Genomic DNA, 17202 nt, shown 5'->3' on the forward strand with positions numbered 1-17202 from the left:
TGAGATAGCCTGCAAACGGCTTCGTGATTCTCCCACCTTCACCCCCTCCCCAGGCTCAGACAGGAAACCTTCTGACGTCCCAAGGGAAAGCATCCCGGAGAGAGGCAAAAGGAAGGACTCTGGGATCCACGCAGCAGCAGAAGACTCGCCAGCCCAGTCAGCCCCCCGAATGTCCTCCTCGGAATGCTCGAGGCAGTCAGAGTCTCCCGAGTGTCTGCACTTTTCGCAGTTGTGTTCAAAGTATCCACCCTCGTTTCCGCTAGCAGAGCACCCTCTGCCCTTCAGGATTGGTGGCTGGGTGGGGTCTGCAGCTGAACTTTTGTCTTTGTGCTCAGGATACAGCTGCAGGACTCAGAGACGGTGGCGGCGGAGATGCAGGCAATGGGGTGCATAGGCCGTGTGATGAGTGACCGGAAGCAAGACGCAAGAGCTCCAGTGGCGCAATCGGTTAGCGCGCGGTACTTATACAGCAGTATGTGTGCGAGTGATGCCGAGGTTGTGAGTTCGATCCTCACCTGGAGCATCGTTTTGCCAACATCTCTGAGACGCCTTTCTGCTCTCCTTTCCTACTACACCATCTTTGATGTGTTTGAATTTGTCCTATACAGTTTATTCTTACCTGTCCCTTAGTACTGTTAGAACCAAGCAAAGACTTTGTTGCGCTGCAGTGGGCTAGCTTCTGTAATTCTTTATCCCCCACCTTGTCTTGTAAAGTGAAAGTCACTCAGTCGTGTCCGACTCTGCGACACCAAGGACTGTAGTCCATGGAATTCTCTAGGCCAGAGACCTTTCCCTTCTCCAGGGGGTCTTTCCAACCCAGGGATCGAACCGAGGTCTCCCACATTGCAGGCGGATTGCCACAAGGAAAGCCCCCTTGTATTGTAAGCTGATTGCTAATAAAGAACATCCACCCCCATCTTTGGTCTTGTAACCCTCGTTTTTCAGGTATCCTCTGGCAGGTACTTGAAAATCGCTAACTAACTTGTGATCACTAACCTAGAGCCAGACGAAGTGAAGTGAGCATTAGGAAGCATCACTACTGCATAAAGCTAGTAGACCTGATGAAATTCCAGTTGAGCTATTTCAAATCCTAAAAGATGATGCTGTGAAAGTGCTGCAGTCAATATGCCAGCAAATTTGGAAATCTCAGCAGTGGCCACAGGACTGGAAAAGGTCAGTTTTCATTCTAATCCCCCCCAAAAGGCAATGCCAAAGAATGCTCAAATTACCGCACAGTTGCACTCATCTCACATGTTAGCAAAGTGATGCTCAAAATTTTCCAAGCCAGGCTTCAACAGGACGAGAACGAAGAACTTCCAGATATTCAAGCTGGATTTAGAAAAGGCAGAGGAACCAGAGATCAAATTGTCAACATCTGTTGGTTCAGCAAAAGAGTTCCAGAAAAGCATCTACTTCTGCTTTATTGACTACACCAAAGCCTGTGTGGATCACAACAAACTGTGGAAAATTCTTAAAGAGATAGGAATACCAGACCACCTCACCTGCCTCTTGAGAAATCTCTATGCAAGTCAAGAAGCAACATTTAGAACTGGACATGGAACAAAAGACTGGTTCCAAATTAGAAAAGGAGTACGTCAAAGCTGTATATTGTCACTCTGCTTATTTAACTTATATGCAGAGTATGTCATGTGAAATGCCAGGCTGGATGAAGCACAAGCTGGAATCAAGATCGCTGGAAGAAATATCAATAACCTCAGGTATGCAAATGACACCACCCTTATGGGAGAAAACAAAGAAGAACTAAAGAACCTCTTGATGAAAGTGAAAAAGGGGAGTGAAAAAGTTGACTTAAAGCTCAACACTCAGAAAACTATGATCATGGCATCCATTCCCACCACTTCATGGCAAATAGATGGGGAAACAATTGAAACAGTGACAGACTTTATTTTCTTGGGCTCCAAAATTAGTGCAGATGGTGACTGCAGCCATGAAATTAAAAGATGCTTGCTCCTTGGAGGAAAAGTTATGACCAACCTGGACAGCTTATTTAAAAGCAGAGACATTACTTTGCCAACAAAGACCAGTCTAGTCAAAGCTGTGGTTTTTCCAGTAGTTATGTATGGATGTGAGAGTTGGACTATAAACAAAGCTGAGTGCTGAAGAATTGATGCTTTTGAACTGTAGTGTTGGAGAAGACTCTTGAGAGCCCCTTGGACAGCAAGGAGATCAAACCAATTCATCCTAAAGGAAATCAGTCCTGAATATTCATTGGAAGGACTGATGCTGAAGCTGAAACTCCAGTGAACTTTGGCCACCTGATGCGAAGAACTGACTCATTGGAAAAGACCTGATGCTGGGAAAGACTGAAGGTGGGAGAAGAAGGGGATGACAGAGGATAAGATGGTTGGATGGCATCACCGACTCACTGGACATGAGTTTGAGAAATCTCCAGGAGTTGGTGATGGATAGGGAAGCCTGGTGTGCTGCAGTCCATGGGGTCACAAAGAGTCAGACATGACTGAGCAACTGAACTGAATTGAACTGAAAATAACTTCCCAGAGGTGAATCAGCAAAATGAATCAGTTGTATTCTGTTTTGTTTTGTTTTTTTTAATGAAGACGTTGCCCTCATCAGCTAATCATCTCCCAAAGCCCCTACCTCCTAATACCATAGCCCTGATCATTGCATTTTCAACATATGAATTTTAGAGGGACACAAATATTCAGACCATAGCACATAGAAAACAAAGTAAATCTACTAACATATATTTTCAAGTGCATTTTTTTTTGAATAAAAAGAAAAATGTAGTCAGAGCATAATGTAGTCAGAAAATAATGAAAAGGAATTATCAGCTTAAAGTTTATATGATTCTATCAAGACTTCACTTAGATTTCAATTCTAATCCTTAAAAGCTTTTATGATTACAGAGAACAAAATAAATTCCACAAGGAATTTTTTCCCACAGCCTTCTTGTTTTCCTCATTAAATGTCATCACGCTCTGGATTTGTTCCCCCACCACTGTGCCCCTGTCTTGGGTGCTGTAGAAAGGTAAGCAATCTAACAGAAAGAAAAAAAAAAGAAAAGAACATTTTAACTACCTCCCTTAAGATACCCAGTTATTCCTGGCTTTGAATCTGCCTCATAAGTGGTTTACCTAAAACTGGAAAAGGCAGGTATTGATCCCACTACCCCTCTCTCTGGCAATGCTAGTGTTCTGCCATTTGAGCCAATTCTGTCTTCAGCCAGTGACAGCAGTTGTCAATTTCATCTCTATATCCAAATTTTTTTCAGACCCTTCAGGATCCATTGGTGACTATATGCTCATCAAAGCCAAATTGTATGGAATGGAATTGAGACAGTTCATAAGCAGCCTTGGACAGGCATCCTGAACCACCAAGCAAAGGAAAGTGAAAAACAGCTAGACCTGAAAGGTTACTCTAGAAAAGGTCTAGCTTTGTGGTACTTTAATTTCCTGGACCTCTCCGCAGAGGAAGAAGAGGCCCTGTGCAGGACAACTGGCTTCATTATTTAGGTCTCTCCGATTGCTCTGTGGTTCTCTTTTGTAATGAGAGCCAGGCCATCACTGAATAGAACAGTTTAGAAACTTCTGCAGATATAAAGAAAAGCAATGCTCAAGCACAACCTCACAGTCCAGGCTTTTCCACATGTGGGTTGTGAAAAAATAAGAACTACTCTCACATATTTTCCCCAAAGAAGATACTTGGATTTTCCTCAAGTACATTGCTACCAAATAAAGAATGCAGCCAAAGTGTGACTGGAAGAGGGCAGAGGAGGCTGGTGAGAGAGGGTAGAGGTCTGTCACCAGGGGGTAGTGGTTGATAGTTGTTAAAGAATATTAAGCAGGCTTTATAGTATGCTCAGGATCTGGGCTTACAGTCCTTGATGTCTGGGTAGAAAGAGGGCTGGAGCAGGCATGCTGGTTACTTAAGCAGAAGACCTCTAACATCCAGGGGGCATGGCCAGAGAGTGAGATAACCCAGTTCGAGGTATTTGAGAGCTAAATCACCATGAGAAGCCTAGAACTGGATACCTAAAGAGGGAAGAAGTGAAAACGATGAGGAGCAATTATAGACTGAATCTTGAAGTTTAAATGCTGGAGAAGAGCAGACTATTAGGAAGGTAGCAGTCTTGAACTTGCAAGCTTATGCTACTCAAGACTTGCACTTTCATAGAAATTCACTAAGAATAATTTTGCTTCTTGTTTAAAGCACCAACCATCTCATTTTAAACAGCTAAATCTAGAATCATTCCTACTTTGTAGAGTTTTAATGACAATAGCAAATAAATGGAAACATAGGTAAGAGCATTATAAACAAACAAAAACTGTTGTCCTCTCCCCACTGTTGTTCCTGAAAACAGTGGCAGAACTGGCTGATTGAAAACGATTTACTCAACAAATTATACTCTAGAGGTTTTGAAATGAACACTAGTAAATATTCTAGTAAGTATTCTTATTGAACAAATGAAAGGATATACAAAATAATACACTGCCTGAGATTAACATTGCAATAATATGAAAAACCAATTTGACATGTTGATAATTGTTAAAGCATGTGTCAGGCATACTTGAGACACTTAACTCTTTCCTATTCTCTTAATAATTTTGGGGGGGACTTTAATTAGATATACGGTAGAACTTCTCTCCTAACCTTAATTTTTCTTATCCCTCTTCCCCAATTTCCAACTATTTATATCAGTGGATAATATTTTACATAGTTCCCTCAAATCTTACTTTCAGTTTCCTAATTCTCTCTTCTGCTCTATCTAATAAATCTGTTTATGTATATGTTTTCAGTGTTTTGAGTTTCAAATTCCTCTTTAATAATTTCAAATACGTGAGTTAGTGTATTATTTTCCCAATGATTCACCACTACTTCCTGAGAAAGGACTATATATTTTTGACATTTTGTTGTTGTTGTTAATTATACTGTCCTTCCTTGTGAAAAGAATATAACTCCTTTATCCTTTGCTATCAGAATTGACAACAGGATGAGTCATATGATTACTTTGCGCGCCTCCTTGCCTTTGCTCAGGCCCTTTCGTCTCAGCCTGAGACAACCGCCTTCTTCGCGCCCACTAGAAAACTTGCTGGTCAAGACTCGCCTTTAATATTACCTTCTTTTCGCAGGCACTTATGATCGATCTGAGTAGTCAGAATTACTTCCTATTCTTATTCGTTCATCTGTCTGTTGTGTTTATTCTTATGAAACAAGGAAGTGGATGGAGCTGAACACTACCCACCTCCCCTACCCCCCGCCCCGCCTTTCTTTGAATTATTTCTCGCTAGTGTTGTTTCTTGCTGTTTTCAGTACCAGAACGCCTGGAAAATCTAGTGAAAGTTGGACAAACTCTCCTTAGAAAACGCTCAGGTAGCGAGTGAGGAGGATCAGAATTCGTGGTTCCTCTGATGAGGATGACCGGGGAGAAGAGCACCGCGAAACTAACGATTCTTCTCTATGCAATTTCACCCTAAACTTTTGAAAAGAGCGTCAGTAACACTGAACAGAAATTGAGCCCTACTCAGATCCGTCGTCTAATTATCCAGACAGTTTTATTAACCACAAATTAGGAGTCCAAATTCGCCAGCTTCGCTGAGGTCGACTCCAGTGGACCCGGCTCTGGGCACCTTTGCCCCGGTGGACTTTCGGCAGCGCGCTCGAACCCGGGACCAGGCTCCCCGGACAGCAAACTGTGGTTCAGTCCAGGTTCAGGCCCTGCCGGGACTTAGCGCTGAGGCGCCTCCTGCTGGGGAAGAGACAACTCCAGAAAGGGAGTGAAAGCCCAGGCAACTGTGTTTCTACCACGTCCCCACCCACCCCTTTTACTAAGACTCCTGTGAAAGCTAAGCCTGTTTTTTTCCCCCCGTCGCAGCTTTTGCAATCCGGTGCTTTGTCCATTCGCGTGGAAGCTACGTCTCCCAGACGTCTCCAAACCATCTCCTTCCTAAACATCATTGTCTAGGGTAGACGGTTCCCAAGTATAAACTCTGAAATAAAGCACACCAAGAAACAACAAACACGACGACGAGGTGGCCGAGTGGTTAAGGCGATGGACTGCTAATCCATTGTGCTTTGCACGCGTGGGTTCGAATCCCACCTTCGTCGGGGGTGTACTTTTGAAAGGAGCAATCGCGTGTGTTTTCGAAAGCTTCCTAGCATTTCCAGTTGGGTCACGCTCTCTTAAAGTATTTGTTCAGTATTCTGAGTTTGGCCTGAAAAAGGCTACCTCCCTCTCCATTTTCTATTAACTGTCATATTTCCCTCCCCTCTAAAACTGTGAAAGTTCCTACATTTAAGGCTCTGACTGCTTAGAACAGGTTTTGAAGATTATTCCTCAGCTTTAACCGATCCAACATATTGTTCTCTTGACATTTAGCAGACTCCTTGAAGGAGCTTTTGTTTTCAACCAGTTCATAATTAGAATTAATTGGCTAAGGGTTTTGAACTCTATATAGGCTCAGACAGTAAAGAATCCGGGTTTGATCCTGGGGCCAGAAGATCCCCTGGAGAAGGGAATGACAACCCACTCCAGTATTCTTGCCTTGGAAATCCCATGGATGGAGGAGTCACGCGGGCTGTGGGGTCTCAAAGAGTCGGACACAATTGAGTGACTAACACTTTGAACTCTATGTATCTTTTTAACCAGTAACCAATTTTGTTTCCAAATTTGTTGTTTATTATATTCTTCCAATGCTGCCATTCATACTTGAGTAAGCCAGGTTCTTCCTTACAAAGGACAATATAGTTTCACAATGATTTTAGTATATTTATATAACATTAGAGTACAAAGTTCAGTTCACTTCAGTTCAGTCACTCAGTCCTGTCTGACTCTTTGCAACCCCATGGACTGCAGCATGCCAGGCTTCCTTGTCCATCACCAACTCCCTGAGCTTGCTCAAACTCGTATTCATCGAGTTGGTGATGCCATCTAACCATCTCATGCTCTGTCGTCTCCTTCTCCTCCTGCCTTCAATCTTGCCCAGCATCAGGGTCTTTTCCAATGAGTCAGCTCTTCGCATTAGGATGACAAATTATTGGAGCACCAATTTCAGCATCAGTCCTTCCAATGAATATTCAGAATTGATTTTCTTTAGGATTGACTGGTTTGATCTCCTTGCTGTCCAAGGGACTCTTAAAGGTCTTTTCCAACACCACAGTTCAAAAGCATCAATTCTTCAGCGCTCAGCTTTCTTTATAGTCCAACTCTCACATCCATACATGACTACTGGAAAAACCATAGCTTTGACTAGACAGACTTTTGTTGGTAAGGTAATGTCTCTGCTTTTTAATATGCTGTCTAGGTTGGTCATAGCTTCTCTTTTAAGAAGCAAGCATCTTTTAATTTCATGGCCACAGTCACCATCTGCAGTGATTTTGGCACCCAAGAAGTATAGGGTATGTCTGCATAAATGTCTCAAGTCTATCCAATTAGGAGAACGATTGGAGGTTTTTTCCCTCTTCAAATTTCAAATAGTTTTTTCCTATTACATTATCTTCTCTTTTCAAATTATTATCTTTAACATTATTTAGTAAAAATATTTTTTCTAAACTCTTCCTTTTTAGAAAAAAAAGTAAAGGTAAAAGCATTTTATTGTGGCAATTTTAAAACACATTGAAAATTAGACATAATATTTTAAAATATCTGCAAACTCAACTCATCTCAGATCTTCAAATAACCCCCTCTACTGCCTGACCTGGCCTATAGGTCTCCTGGTTTGCTTTTCCCAATTCCCGTCTTTGGGAAATTAAAAAATCATCAGGAAACTGAAACTTGGTAGCAACTTCTTCATATCCCCTCCCACCCCGCCACCCCCCCCCCACTACCCCCCTTCACTCCCCCCAAGCCTGCGGTACCTCCCCCACCCCAGCACTCCCAGTGATTACCATCTACAAACTTCATTAAGCTTGATTGAAAACTTTAACATTTAGAGTCTTTGGCTATTTATAAAGAAGAGGAAAAACAACTGCATTAATGGGAAACGGAATTTGTGGATCTTCTAAACCAGCACCAGTGACCTCTTTTGCTATCTTCTAGACACTGTCTTGGAGAAGGAAGTGGCAACCCACTCCAGTATTCTTGCCTGGAGAATCCCAGGGACAGAGGAGCCTGCGGTCTATGGGGTTGCACAGAGTCGGACATGACTGAAGCGACTTAGCAGCAGCAGCAGCAGACACTGTCTATCATGGGTATCCAGTATCCTTCTTCCAACACTGAATGATATTTCATTATCAATGAATATGGTAGTTTTAAATTATTATTAAGATGGCCACTTCAGGTTCTCAGATGTTTCTTCCAAATTGTTCCTGACGTTTGGTGTGAACGAAAGGTGTGGCAGGAGTCTGCATGACCGCTAAGACTCTTCAGTTGTGCCACCCTATGGACCATAGCCAGCCAGGCTCCTCTGTCCATGGACTTCTCTAAGCAAGAATACTGGAGTGGGTTGCCATTTCCTTCTCCAGTAATCAAAATAGGAAACCTGAATCTCTTGGGGAGCTGTGCTGTGGCAACTGCTCATCCTCACAGTGCCTCCTACTCATTATTAACCATTTACTATAATTGACTTTGGAATGTTTCCGGGCTCAGCAACTTATGATGCATTAGGGAGAGGAGAGAGATATTCTCTAGAGCTAAGGAGCCCTTTGTGTGTGTGTGTGTGTTAGTTGCTTAGTCGTGTCCAACTCTTTGCGACTCCATGGACTGTAGCCTACCAGGCTCCCTCATCCATGGAATTTTCCAGGCAAGAGAACTGGAATGGGTTGCCATTTCCTTCTTCAAGGAGCCCTTTACCCATGTTGAAGTCAAAGCTTAGGATGTTGACATCTTGACAACAGTGAGAGTTAGGCTGTGAATACTGGGGCTTGGGAAAATATAGACAGGGCCTGGCTGGTGCTGTTCTGCCAAAACACCACCTAATGCTGCACAGAGGTGAGTATACCTAACAACTATGGATGAGACTGCCTTTGTCTTTGGAAGGGAGGCTATTTGGGGTAAGGCTGGTGAGGAACAGGCTGTAAGAGAGGAGTCTGAGCTCTTTTGTCACTTATGGGAGAGGAAGGTGCCAGACTCAGGGAAAGAACAGCTGCTCATTTCCCAGCTGCCATCCAGAAACATCTGCTTTTTTTCTGGTCCATGAAGGAGTTGACCCGCTAGATTTTTCAGGGCAGTATCTGATTTTAACCCATTTTGAAAGTCTCAAACCAGAAACATGCTTACTAGTGACATATATAGATATAGATATACAGGTGCATGCGTGCTCAGTTGCTTCAATTGTGTCCAGCCCTGTGCAACCCTACGGACTATAGCCAGCCAGGCTCCTCTGTCCATGGCACTCTCCAGGCAAGAATACTGGAGTGAGTTGCCAGGGGATCTTTCCGACCCAGTAATTGAACCCAGGTCTCTTGTATCTCCTGCACTGGCAACTCTCTTCTTGATGTTGAACCCATGTTCCTTAATTACAGACTTGAAAAATAATCTCACTAGTGAAGACTTAAACATCACTAGGCTGCCTGGACAGATATCTCACTGAACTTTGGGGTTATGCTGGTTCTCATACAGCAAGGCTGTGCCAAAAAACTTCAGGAGGAGTAAATCATGTTCCCAGATTGCCTTTAGTTGATCCTTAAATGCTAGCTGTAAAAGCCTTGCAAAGGTTTTTGTTTGTTCTTTTAGGAAATATATGTAACTTCTCATCTCTCCCAGCAACCAGAGTAGACATAAAAATATCACCTGCCCAGTCCATCTTGTAAATAGCAAAGAAAAAATCCTCATTCCGAAAACTGCTATGGGTGTCTCAGAGTGGGGTGCCTGTCAAGTAACTACTTAATCAGAAACAGAGAAAGAGGAAATGTAAACTTTTCAGAGTTTATTGTGTCTCTTGAAAGATGACACATGTGTCTTATTGGAGCTGATAACATTAATGGGAATCTTGAAATTCAAATCGACCCATTTATTTGAGGAGGTACTGAAGTCCCTAATAAAGATATCATCCAACATGGGTTGACTTGAGTTCTCAGGTCATCAGCTTTTTAAATTCATAGAGAAGAAGAATCTCCTCAAGTGTCCCTCCTAATTGTCCCCTAACTTCTTCTGCATCATTAACACACACTTTCACAATGATAATTCCATGCTTCATTTGATTATTTACTTATAAACTGTTTATTTAATATTATTTTACAGGCACAAAGCCTGGTGATTTAAATAATAGGCAGTGAGTGAAATACCAATAACCTCAGATATGCAGATGACACCACCCTTATGGTAGAAAGTGAAGAACTAAAGAGCCTCTTGATGAAAGTGAAAGAGGAGAGTGAAAAAGTTGGCTTAAAGCTCAACATTCAGAAAACTAAGATCATGGCATCCAGTCTCATCACTTCATGGCAAATAGATGGGGAAACAGTGGAAACAGTGGCTGAGTTTATTTTTCTGGGCTCCAAAATCACTGCAGATGGTGACTGCAGCCATGAAATTAAAAGATGCTTACTTCTTGAAAGGAAAGTTATGACCAACCTAGACAGCATATTAAAAAGCAGAAATATTACTTTGGCAATGAAGGTCTGTCTAGTCAAGTCTATGGTTTTTCCACTGGTCATGTATGGATGTGAGAGTGGGACTATAAAGAAAGCTGAGTGCTGAAGAATTGATGCTTTTGAACTGTGGTGTTGGAGAACACTCTTGAGAGTCCCTTGGACTGCAAAGAGATCCAACCAGTCCATCCTAGGGGAGATCGGTCCTGGGTGTTCACTGGAAGGCCTGATGTTGAAGCTGAAACTCCAATACTTTGGCCACCTGATGCAAAGAGCTAACTCATTGGAAAAGACCCTGATGCTGGGAAAGATTGAGGGCATGAGGAGAAGGGGATGACAGAGGATGAGATGGTTGGATGGCATCACCGACTCAATGAACACGGGTTTGGGTGGACTCCGGGAGTTGGTGATGGACAAGGAGTCCTGGTGCGCTATGGTTCATGAGGTCACAAAGAGCTGGATACGACTGAGCGACTGAACTGAACTGAACTAAGTAAGTTACCCATGTAGTTTATATATCCAGGCCTCACACTTAAGTGGAGGGTGAAAAACAAGAAGCAACGGCATCACAGTTCAATGAGTTCAGTGAGAGCTTATTACGCAAGGGAAGTCTAAGCTTGTGTCTTAATCTGTTCAGGCAGCTATAAAAGAACATCATAGACTGGGTAGTTTGAATTACGTGTATGTGGTCGTGTGAAACATTCAGAAGGTAATGGTCATAGAATCAGGTATTTTGTGTAATGTGGGAGAGAAATAATATGCTGGACATGTAGATATTGGAGTCACCATCTTCCATAAATCAACTGAGAGAGCAGAAAAATAAAGTGACAAACAGAAAGGGCACGAATTGAAAACAATGCATAAACAGAACCATGTACTTTTACTCTTCACTGTTCCAGCTGTTCTTTTCCTTTTTAGTAAACCAGAAAGAAGCCACAGACATGAGATATGTCATCCTTATATATTTTGTTTTTTTCAAAAGGTTTTTCCTGGGACTGTCCATGAAATTAGAAGATGATTTGGAGTGATCTCATCCAGGGAATAGTTTTCCTATTACTGTATCTGGCATTGGAGGGAACTTCTTTTTGTTTGTGGCCATGTGTACGTGTCTGTCACAAGAAGAGAGAAAAAAACCTGTAGACCTTATTCTTATTCACCTGCCTTTTGCTAACACAATGACACTTTGTACCAAAGGAATCTCAGATATAATATCAGCTTTTCATTTCAGTAACTCTCCATGTGGTGGTGGTTGTAAAGCTGTGGTGTATCTGGTGAGAGTGGCGCATGGTCTTTCAATCTGTACCATCTGTCTCCTCAGCGTGGTTTAAGTCATCACCAGTAGTCCTAGGACTACTTTATAGAGAAAGCTCAAACCACTGACTGCATGGCAGGTTCTTCCCTATGTCCTCCTCTTCTGGATCCTTAATTTCCTGATAAACTCTAACTTGCTCCACTACATCACAACAGTCAATAGTATGAACACATCTGGAAATAAACCATATGTTGAGTATTGCTATATGCTACCGTCTAGGCAAATAATTAAGTGGCTTTTCCTTACTATCATGTCTCTGCAGGACATCTTCTTCCAGGTTCTCATGAGCTGGAGCAGTGGATACATGGCTTTTCATCTATATAAGCAGCATAAATATGGCCTCTAATTTCAGAGCTCCAGATTTCCAAAACACTCCACCCCAGAAATCAGAGCTACTCAAAAGTGTTCTCATTCTCATGATCTGTTTCCTTTTCTTTTATTGGACAGATTCCATTTTTTCCTCCTATTTAGCTTTGTTTTTGATTAAATAATAACATATTATCAAATATTAAAATATTTCTAACATTTGGCTATGCTAGTCTCAGCCTCTTCGTGTTGATAAGCAGGAATGTCTACCTAGTTAACTGCTAGCACACTGGAAAACTGGGAAAACTGCTTTTTTATATGGATTCCTCTAGTAACTAAAGTAAGATTATTTAGTCACTTTTATTTTGCCCAGAAAAAATTCTGTCCTGCATAAATTAGAGGCTAAGACTTGTAATTAAGATAAAGGACACAGTTTTGTGATGTTAGGTTCATTAACAGGATGACTCAATCCATTATTTTAAAGTATTTAAGTTCTGAAAAAGCCTTAAAATATGCATCTGGGAGGTTTGGATTTTTCTTTTTTTACCTCTCACTTTCTATCACCCAATTTTGAAGCTGTTACCTAACATAGTAGGCTGGGGAGAAGAGAAAATTGGGTGCATTTCTCAAAGGATAATCAAAGTAAAAATCAAGAAATACAGAGTGAGAGTGAGGGTGGAAAGTAAACCACTTCCTTGTAATTTCATCCTGTTGTAGTCACTGCCTGTCCCACGGAATTCATGGAAACTTCAGTGGTGGAAAAAAAATTCAGAGTTGTAATCTATGTGCTTACTATGCAGACTAGGACTCGAATTCTATATCCTCAGTTTAAAATGTTGATGTACTCTTGACAGAACTACAGAAACTATAAAGTATCTTAGAATTAAAAGATAAAAGAATCTGTAACTGCCATGTGAGTTATTTCATGTCCTTTTGAGGATTAATTCAGGCACTCTCTGATTACACACAAAACACCAGCCTTTAATGTGCACTTTGTATAAAATTCCAATTTTTATGCCTTTCAAATATATATTCCATCTTTGCTGATCAGAAGTTTCCGCATACATGGTGTTATGGGTAAAGTAGAAAAACATTGGTAAGAAACTTTATTAAAAAGTTAATTGAGTTGATGAACCAGCTTTCAAAGGAGCTGGCACTTCAAATTCCTTTCTCTGAATCCTTACTGAAATGCCAAAACTTTCTTCTAAAGCTAAAGATACATACAAGAGGCAGCCAGACTAAGCATTCATCTGCCAGCATTGCCTTTTTTCCAGCGAAGTCTTATGAGAAACTCAGAAAGCAGGGATGCCAGTCTATAAAGAATTTGAAGACAGCTGCTTGCTCCAAAGAGATCTTTGGGAATCTTTTTCTAAACTGTTAGATCTTTGAAGGATTTTGTTCTTAGTTCTGGCAGAATATAGAGATTTCAAAGTCATAAAACAGATGCAAAAACAATGACCTGTACTTGGGGTACAATACTGTTTTAGGGGACCACATATTAAAATAATATCTTGACAAAAATGCTTACTTATGGCTAAGCAAGTTTTCAGGGGACTTGTCAAAGAAAATGTCAATTTCCTCTATGAAAGTAAAGTATAGAAAACTAGTATGAATGTTACTCAAATTATTTGTCACATCACGAAGTACATAATGAAATTTAGAATATATACTTCTTTAGACAAATTACGAATAAAATCTGAAACTAACAATATTGTGGGTCAGTTATATTTCAATTTAAAAAATATGGTTCAAAAACAGAGTACTTTCCTAATGTGACCTTTATGATGTAATCTTGTCAGTTAAGTCATAGATTAGTATACAGGTGGAACTCACTTTGTAGTGGTTACTGTAAAACTGACAGGAGGAAGGATGAAAACTTTAGTAACTTGGGCCTAAATTAAAAGGTCATCATAAGACCCCCAAATGTATATTAGTTGTTATTTAAATATAGGGGGCTCATACTTGATTCCGTGTGGGGGCAAAAAAATTGATTCTAGTTCTTATATTAAATATGGGAAGAAGGGCTACGTAAGTGGCTCGTTGGTCTAGGGGTATGATTCTCGCTTCGGGTGCGAGAGGTCCCGGGTTCAAATCCCGGACGAGCCCGCTTCCTTTTCGAACAATTCCAATAAATAACGAGGAAAAGTATTTTCTCTAATATTCTTGCCAAAATGATGGGATTTCATTGCATTGACAATGGGATTGTCTTCCGAGCAGCTGGGTACTTAATTCCAGATCCCCTTGATTGGGAGGTATCTGGAGTGTTGATTCTAGTTCGAAGACGCCCCCTCCCCTCCTCCCCGCCGCCCCCCCTCCCACCCCCCCCCCCCCACCCACCCCCAGTTCCTGTTCTCCAGTGGATCTCTTTCCAAAAGTCAAGAACGAAGGCCTTGGGCACCTAGTTTGTGCCTACGTGTGTATGTGCCTACGTACGTACGTGTGCGTACTTGACTGGGTGGGGCGGAGCGGGGGAGTGTGAATTACGGTCAACCAGTACCTGACTCGGAGAAGGCAATGGCACCCCACTCCAGTACTCTTGCCTGGAAAATCCCATGGACAGAGGAGCCTGGTAGGCTGCAGTCCATGGGGTCGCTAGGAGTCGGACACGACTGAGCGACTTCACTTTCACTTTTCACTGTCCTGCATTGGAGAAGGAAATGGCAACCCACTCCAGTGTTCTTGCCTGGAGAATCCCAGGGACGGGGGAGCCTGGTGGGCTGCCGTTCCTGGGGTCACACAGAGTCGGACACGCCTGAAGCAGCAGCAGCAGCAGCAGCAGCAGCAGCAGCAGTACCTCACTTCCGCTGGTAGAGATGTGAATTTGCGTTTCCATTGCTATCTCCGACTTGAGTGATCATTCTCCCACTCGCAGCAGTTACAGGTACCTCACTGACTAAAGTAAAAGGCACTCCTAGTTGCTGCCACCGCCACTCCCACTGTAATCAACGGTTAGAATGTAAGCCTCTTTCTTTTCCTGCCTTGCACCTTGGAGCTGCACTCCCTGGTCAGAGTTTATTTACCTATTCATTGAACGAATGAATATTCAGTGAATACTACGTGTCAGCCTCTGATGGATTCCAGGGATGCGATGAGGGACCAGGAATTTAAAAAATTAAAAAAAAACAAACCAGTTTTTGTTTTTATGGGATTTAATATCGCCAAGTAACTAAATTTTGCAATTACCTTGCGTCCTAAGAGGAAGTGTAGAATTCCCACAGCACAAATATCCAGAGCCCACCTCTAGATTTCCGGGGAATATTGCCTGCCACAGTTTGTCCACCAGGAGAGAAAAACCAAGAAGAGAAATCATTAACACTTGGAAGTTCGAGGGCTTCTCTACCCCAAACCTGGAAACTTGCCATACCTTCTCCTTGACCCCAGGAAAACCTCTCAATTTGAAACTGTTGAAAACGTTCAGGTGAATTGATTAATGAAATTTGGAAGATGAAGAAGTAAGATGGAGAGGGAAGGTATTAATCCAGTTACTTTGCTCATGCTAGCTAAATTAAGATATATCCTCAGGATAACCATCTCATGTGGTCGAAACTTAGAGTGAACACACACACAAATCACCACAGTTTCTTCCTTGCTTCTTGATAACCTAAGAGACTCACCTGCCCTGCTCATCTTGGTATTCAGAAATATTATCTCTTTTTTTACCTTTCCTTGTTATTTTTTGTCTTTCCTTGATCAATTTTGGGAACCCAATAAGTATGAAGGTACATGTTTGGAGAAGGGTTTCCTCCAACCTCTGTCCTTTAAGAATTTTCTCAGAATTCAAGAAGTCAGTTTTACATCATCTAAGCAGATTTAATGATCCGTTTTCAAGGGATTTTACTATCCCAAGAAGGATGAGTTAAAGATATTGCCTGATAGTAAATTATCACTTGTAAAGTGATCTTTATAAGTGAAGCCCACAGTCAATAAACTAGACTCATAATCTCATTTTCAGTCATTTTTAGGGCCTAATTATATCTGCAGACCAGCAATCAAAGATCACTAGAAATCTAAAGTGAATGTCTAATATGAAAGACAGAGATGAACGTGAACTAAAAAAATAGAGGAAAGTATTATGCAGAGAGGAGAAAAAAAATCTCAGGCATGTTATTACATCTATTCTTGTTTTAAAAGAGGCTGCTGTTCAACAAGGTAACTCTTAGGTACAGAAATCTCAAAGTTGAAATTGTGGGAGTAGACATGAAAAACTTAATAGAATAGTTGAAATAAAATGTAAAGGACATTTTCCAGAATGTGGAGTAATAATATAAGGGCACTCCTTCATATTTATCCAAATGAGCTGAAAATCTACGTCCACAAAAAAACCTGCACATGAATTTTTAAAGCAACTTTATTCATAATTGTCAATACTTGAAAGCAAACAAAATGCCCTTCAATAAATTAATGGATAAACAAACCGTGGTACATCCATACAATGGAATGTTACTAATAAGAAGAAATAAGCTATCAGGTCACAAAAAGACATGTAGGAAACTTAAAAAACATATTACTAAGTGAAAGAAGCCAATTTGAAAAGGCTGCATATTGTGTGATTCCAACTATATGACTTTCTGGGAAAAGTAAAGATATAGAAACAATAAAAATATCAGTAGTTCTAGAGGATGTATGGATGAAGATGTGGAACACAGGGCAATATAACTATTCTGTGCAATACTGTAATGATGGATACATGTTATTATACATTTGTCAAACCCAAAGAATGTCTAAAGTGAAGGGTAAACCTTAACATGAAGAATGTTAATATGGGGTCGCAAAGAGTCGGACACGACTGAGCGACTGAACTGAACTGAACTGATTGGTTCATCAGTTGTAACAAATGTACCAAATAATATACAATGTAAATCATAGGAGAAGCTGTGGGGGACAATAGGAGGTATGTGTGGACTCTGTACTTTTGTATTAATTTTTCTGTACACCTAGAACTGCCTTAAAAATAGTCTATTAAAAACATAAACAGATTGTAACTAGGAGAGAATAATACTTTTGAAAAGTAGAAGAAACATCTCAGAGGTTTAAAATCCAAGTATAAAAAACTCTAGGGAAAAAAAGATAAAGCGAGA

General features: G+C 41.2%; 3 non-coding genes across 3 annotated transcripts; all 3 read left to right on the top strand.

Annotated features, from left to right (window-relative positions):
• Positions 1 to 429: 429 nt before the first annotated feature.
• TRNAI-UAU lies at positions 430 to 523 on the top strand. Its single transcript has 2 exons — positions 430 to 467; positions 488 to 523. It is a non-coding gene; the product is annotated as a tRNA-Ile (tRNA).
• A 5482-nt stretch (positions 524 to 6005) lies between these two features.
• TRNAS-GCU lies at positions 6006 to 6087 on the top strand. The gene has a single exon. It is a non-coding gene; the product is annotated as a tRNA-Ser (tRNA).
• Positions 6088 to 14158: 8071 nt separating this feature from the next.
• TRNAP-CGG lies at positions 14159 to 14230 on the top strand. Its single transcript has one exon. It is a non-coding gene; the product is annotated as a tRNA-Pro (tRNA).
• The last annotated feature ends 2972 nt before the right edge of the window (positions 14231 to 17202 follow it).

Source organism: Oryx dammah, unplaced genomic scaffold (genome assembly GCF_014754425.2).
Source record: "Oryx dammah isolate SB20612 unplaced genomic scaffold, SCBI_Odam_1.1 HiC_scaffold_11, whole genome shotgun sequence".
In the NCBI taxonomy this organism is placed as follows: domain Eukaryota; kingdom Metazoa; phylum Chordata; class Mammalia; order Artiodactyla; family Bovidae; genus Oryx; species Oryx dammah.